This window comes from Ursus arctos, unplaced genomic scaffold, assembly GCF_023065955.2.
Source record: "Ursus arctos isolate Adak ecotype North America unplaced genomic scaffold, UrsArc2.0 scaffold_22, whole genome shotgun sequence".
NCBI lineage: Eukaryota > Metazoa > Chordata > Mammalia > Carnivora > Ursidae > Ursus > Ursus arctos.
This window is the reverse complement of record NW_026622897.1, coordinates 8,613,259-8,619,650: the sequence shown is the minus strand read 5'-3', so window position 1 is coordinate 8,619,650 and position 6,392 is coordinate 8,613,259.

Below are 6,392 nucleotides of genomic sequence, written 5' to 3'. Positions count from 1 at the left end.
CCATCCAAGCCTCACTCAAAAGAATAGAAAAATCTAAAATGCAGTTTTTATATTCTCACCTCAAGAAGCTGGAACAGCAACAGAGGGACAGGCCTAATCCACGCACAAGGAAGCAGTTGACCAAAATTAAAGCTGAAATCAATCAAGCAGAAACCAGAAGTACAGTAGAGCAGATCAACAGGACTAGAAGCTGGTTCTTGGAGAGAATCAATAAAATTGACAGACCACTGGCAAGACTTATCCAAAAGAAAAAAGAAAGGACCCAGATTATTAAAATTATGAATGAAAAAGGAGAGGTCACGACGAACACCATTGAAATTGGAAGGATTATTAGAAATTTTTATCAACAGCTATATGCCAATAAACTAAGCAATCTGGAAGAGATGGAATCCTTCCTCGAAACCTATAAACTACCAAGATTGAAAAAGGAAGAAATTGATTTCTTAAACAGGCCAATTAATTATGAAGAAATTGAGTCAGTGATAAACAACCTTCCAAATAACAAAACTCCAGGCCCGGACGGTTTTCCTGGGGAATTCTACCAAACATTCAAAGAAGAAATAATACCTATTCTCCTAAAGCTATTTCAAAAAATAGAAACAGAAGGAAAGGTACCAAACTCATTCTATGAGGCCAATATTACCTTGATCCCCAAACCAGGCAAAGACCCCCTCAAAAAGGAGAATTACAGACCGATTTCCCTAATGAATATGGACGCCAAAATCCTCAACAAGATACTTGCTAATAGAATCCAACAGTTCATTAAAAGGATTATCCACCACGATCAAGTGGGATTCATACCTGGGATGCAAGTGTGGTTCAATATTCGCAAATCAATCAGCGTGATACATCATATCAACAAGAAAAGACTCAAGAACCATATGATCCTCTCAATCGATGCCGAAAAAGCATTTGACAAAATACAGCATCCTTTCCTGATTAAAACCCTTCAGAGTGTAGGAATAGAAAGTACATTTCTCAATCTCATAAAAGCCATCTATGAAAAGCCTACTGCAAATATTATTCTCAATGGGGAAAAGCTGGAAGCCTTTCCCTTAAGATCAGGAACACGACAAGGATGCCCACTCTCGCCACTATTATTCAACATAGTACTAGAAGTCCTTGCAACAGCAATCAGACAACAAAAAGGGATCAAAGGTATTCAAATTGGCAAAGAAGAAGTCAAAATGTCTCTCTTCGCAGATGACATGATACTCTATATGGAAAACCCAAAAGAAGCCACTCCCAAACTATTAGAAGTTATAGTGCAATTCAGTAACGTGGCGGGATACAAAATCAATGCTCAGAAATCAGTTGCATTTCTGTACACGAATAACGAGAACGAAGAAAGAGAAATCAGGGAATCCATCCCATTTACAATAGCACCAAAAACCATACGTTACCTTGGAATTAACTTAACCAGAGACGTAAAGGACCTTTATTCTAGAAACTATAAATCACTCTTAAAAGACATTGAGGAAGACATAAAAAGATGGAAAGATATTCCATGCTCATGGATCGGAAGAATTAACATAGTTAAAATGTCCATGCTACCCAGAGCAATCTACACTTTCAATGCTATCCCGATCAAAATACCGAGAACGTTTTTCAAAGAACTGGAACAAATAGTCCTTAAATTTGTATGGAACCAGAAAAGACCCCGAATCTCCAAGGAACTGTTGAAAAGGAAAAACAAAGCTGGGGGCATCACAATGCCGGATTTCGAGCTGTACTACAAAGCTGTGATCACAAAGACAGCATGGTACTGGCACAAAAACAGACACATAGACCAATGGAACAGAATAGAGAGCCCAGAAATGGACCCTCAGCTCTTTGGGCAACTAATATTTGATAAAGCAGGAAAAAACATCCGGTGGGAAAAAGACAGTCTCTTCAATAAATGGTGCTGGGAAAATTGGACAGCTACATGCAAAAGAATGAAACTTGATCACTATCTCACACCATACACAAAAATAAACTCCAAATGGATGAAAGACCTCGATGTGAGACAGGAATCCATCAAAATTCTAGAGGAGAACATAGGCAGCAACCTCTACGACATCGGCCAAAGCAACCTTTTTCATGACACATCCCCAAAGGCAAGAGAAACAAAAGATAAAATGAATTTATGGGACTTCATCAAGATTAAAAGTTTCTGCACAGCCAAGGAAACAGTCAGAAAAACTAAGAGGCAGCCCACGGAATGGGAGAATATATTTGCAAATGACACTACAGATAAAGGACTGGTATCCAAGATCTACAAAGAACTTCTCAAACTCAATACACGAGAAACAAATAAATCAAAAAATGGGCAGAAGATATGAACAGACACTTTTCCAATGAAGACATACAAATGGCTAACAGACACATGAAAAAATGTTCAAAATCATTAGCCATCAGGGAAATTCAAATCAAAACCACACTGAGATACCACCTTACGCCAGTTAGAATGGCAAAAATAGACAAGGCAAGAAACAACAATTGTTGGAGAGGATGTGGAGAAAGGGGATCCCTCCTACATTGTTGGTGGGAATGCAAGTTGGTACAGCCACTCTGGAAAACCGTGTGGAGGTCCCTTAAAAAGTTAAAAATTGAGCTACCCTATGATCCAGCCATTGCACTACTGGGTGTTTACCCCAAAGATACAGACGTAGTGAAGAGAAGGGCCATATGCACCCCAATGTTCATAGCAGCAATGTCCACAATAGCTAAATCGTGGAAGGAGCCGAGATGCCCTGCAACAGATGACTGGATTAAGAAGTTGTGGTCCATATATACAATGGAATATTACTCAGCAATCAGAAAGAATGAGTTCTCAACATTTGCTACAACATGGACAGCACTGGAGGAGATAATGCTTAGTGAAATAAGTCAAGCAGAGAAAGACAACTATCATATGATTTCTCTCATCTATGGAACATAAGAACTAGAATGATCAGTAGGGGAAGAAAGGGACAAAGAAAGGGGGGTAATCAGAAGGGGGAATGAAACATGAGAGACTATGGACTATGAGAAACAAACTGAGGGCTACAGAGGGGAGGGGGGTGGGGGAATGGGATAGACCGGTGATGGGTAGTAAGGAGGGCACATATTGCATGGTGCACTGGGTGTTATACACAACTAATGAATCATCGAGCCTTACATCGAAAACCGGGGATGTACTGTATGGTGACTAACATAATATAATAAAAAATCATTATTAATAAAAAATAAAAAAATAAAAAAATAAAAAAAAAAAAAAACAATGGACATTCACCATAGATCTAGGCTATGAGTGGCTGCATATACACAATTGATCATATTCTGGCCATTTTTATAACCCACTGGTAATGGCTACATCAATTCAGGCTACATAAATGACAGCTGAGTTCTGGTCATTCTGTTCACAACAATATGGTCAATATAATTTTTCTCAACTTTTTTTTTTTTTAAGATTTTATTTATTTATTTGACAGAGACAGCCAGCGAGAGAGGGAACACAAGCAGGGGGAGTGGGAGAGGAAGAAGCAGGCTCCTAGCAGAAGAGCCTGATGTGGGGCTCGATCCCAGAACGCTGGGATCACGCTCTGAGCCAAAGGCAGACGCTTAACAACTGCGCCACCCAGGTGCCCCCTCAACTTCTTACCTTAGAGTTGGTTTTGATTTCAAGAATCATGCTTTAAAGATCTGTGTATGTCTACCCACAAAACCCACCACGCCCATTGGAAACAACCACTGCTGCTTGAATACTTCACTCCTGCAAAAGGAAATGTGTTTTGTTTTGTTTTTTTTTTTAAAGATTTTATTTATTTATTCGACAGAGATAGAGACAGCCAGCGAGAGAGGGAACACAAGCAGGGGGAGTGAGAGAGGAAGAAGCAGGCTCATAGCAGAGGAGCCTGATGTGGGGCTCGATCCCAGAACGCTGGGATCACGCCCTGAGCCGAAGGCAGATGCTTAACCGCTGTGCCACCCAGGAGCCCCGGAAATGTATTTTATTCCAGGCATCAAAAAGGGCATGACAGGCCTCCCTTCCCCCCACTGACCTCCCCAGCCTCTTCTCCTGCTGTTCTCCTCGTCACACTTTGCACACTAGAATATATGTGCAATCCCCTCCCTCAAGTGTGGGTGGTTTTGGTGACTTGCTTCTAAGGAACAAAATCTAGAAATGTGATTAGGTCACAAGACTGTGACCTCCACCGGGCTGGGGCATGTGCTCACTCGCTGGCACTCCCTCTCTCTGCCCTCTCGCCTACTCATGCTGAGGAAGCAAGCTGCCCTGTCCATAAGCTGCTCTACACAGGGGTCCCCATGGCAAAGAAAGGAAGGGAGAAACTGAGGACTCAGACCAACAACCCCGTGAGGAGCTGAATCCTGCCAACAAACCCGCGAGTGAGCCAGAAGCTGACCCTTCCTAATCCAGCCTTGAGATGACTGCAATCCGTCAGTGACCCTGGGCCAGAGGTCCCAGAGGGGGCACATCCAGACTTCTGGCACATTGAAACTGTGACAATAATGATAAATGTGCAGTTTTGAGCCACTGTTTTGGGGTAGAAAATACTGAGCAAAATGCCTGAGGCCACAGTAGGCACCACACTGTGTTAGCTCTGCTCTCCTTCCCTGCCACTCCATTGCCCCTGCTCCGCCAGCTACTGGCCACCATCACCTCATGTCTGGATCCCCACAATGGCTTTCCAACTGGTTTCCTTACTTTCCTGTGTCTGGCTGGTGATCCTCCTTAAAAAGCAAACAGAAAAACTCCAACAGCTCCCTATTCCTCAAAGGATAAAAACCAAACTGATATTCCAGGCCCCCAGGCTGTCCCCATCCTGTTATTTCCAAGCTAGCTCCCCATTCGACACTCACATCTCATCACCCTTCTATTACAATTAATCTATTCACTCTATTCCAAATACACTTGGTCCATTCCCACCAGCATCCTCACTAATGGAAGTGTACCTATTCAGTACATATTCCCTCCTTTCTCCTGAATTCCAAAGGCCACCCTCCCTACCCCATCACTTTAAGGACCATTCACGACTAACCTCCTCTACTAAGCTTTTCCAAACCTTACCACCCCATGATAATCTTCTTCCTTGTCTAATTTAATATGTACTCCTTTGGTATTTAACATCACAGAGATGGGGTGCCTGGGTGGCTCAGTTGGTTAAGTGTCTGCCTTCGGCTCAGGCCAGGCTCAGGTCATGATCCCAGGGTCCTGGGATTGAGCCCTGGATCCTGAGCAGGGAGCCTGCTTCTCCCTCTGCCTGCCGCTCCCCCTGCTTATGTGTGCACTCTGTCAAAAATATAAATAAAATCTTTTAAAAAATAATAAAATAAATATAATAAAATCACAGAGATATAAAATCTGAAAATAGGCAGAAACAACTTTAGAAAGCATCAGGTCCAAGCATTCATTTTATGGGTAAAGAAACTGAGGCTCTAAGAGGAGAGGGACACACCTGAATAATAACAGCTGGAGGACCGAATTCAAGCCTCGAAACTCTCACAGTATTTGATTCTAGAAACATTTACCAAGTGCCCATTAATGTATAGGGCACTACAAAATTTCAACAATTTCTACCAATATGCCATTCATATATTTAATCAACAAAAAAATTACTGAGTGCTATTTACCAGATACTCTGATTAGAATAAAGACTTTGCCCACAAGGAATTCAGGGTAGTAAGAACACAAAAAGGTAAAGCAACAATTACAATACAGCTCAATAGGGTCTCTGACAACAGGTTCTAGAAAGACAAGAAAATCACCTACCTACTATCTTTGGTCCTCCCCTCCTTTACTCACCCATTCAGTCTGATAGACAGACTTCATACTTTTCTAAGGAGAGCAAGTAAAAAAAAAAATGTTTTCTCAAAGCAACTCAAGAACAGCAAATACATGAAGTACCCATGCTACTATGAAAAATAACACTTTTCTAATGTGATATCAGATCTACAAAATTATCTATTTAAAAAAATCCTCAAATATACATAATCTCATTACCCTTTTTCTAGAGTCTGTGTTTAGGAGTCAGACAGACCCTGAGGGTCAAACACTCAGTTTACTATTTATCTGCTGAGTGATCTTAGGCAAGCGGCTTCAACTCACTGAATTTTAATTTTCTCATCTGTAAAATGGGAATAATACCCACCTTGCATGGTATCTGTGGGAATTAGAAATCCTGTCTTTCAAGTAATCAATACAGTATATACATGCATACATTATAAAAATAGTGTTTGATAACAAGAACACATTCAAATTTAATTAAGTGGGCACTGCATTATTATCAAAATTTATCATAAAATTCCTGTAGTTACTAACTCTACAAAATAAAAGCATACTCCTTTGAGAATTTTTCCAGTACAGTAATCACTGCATAGTCTTTTTACTATTTTCAGGCAGCGACACT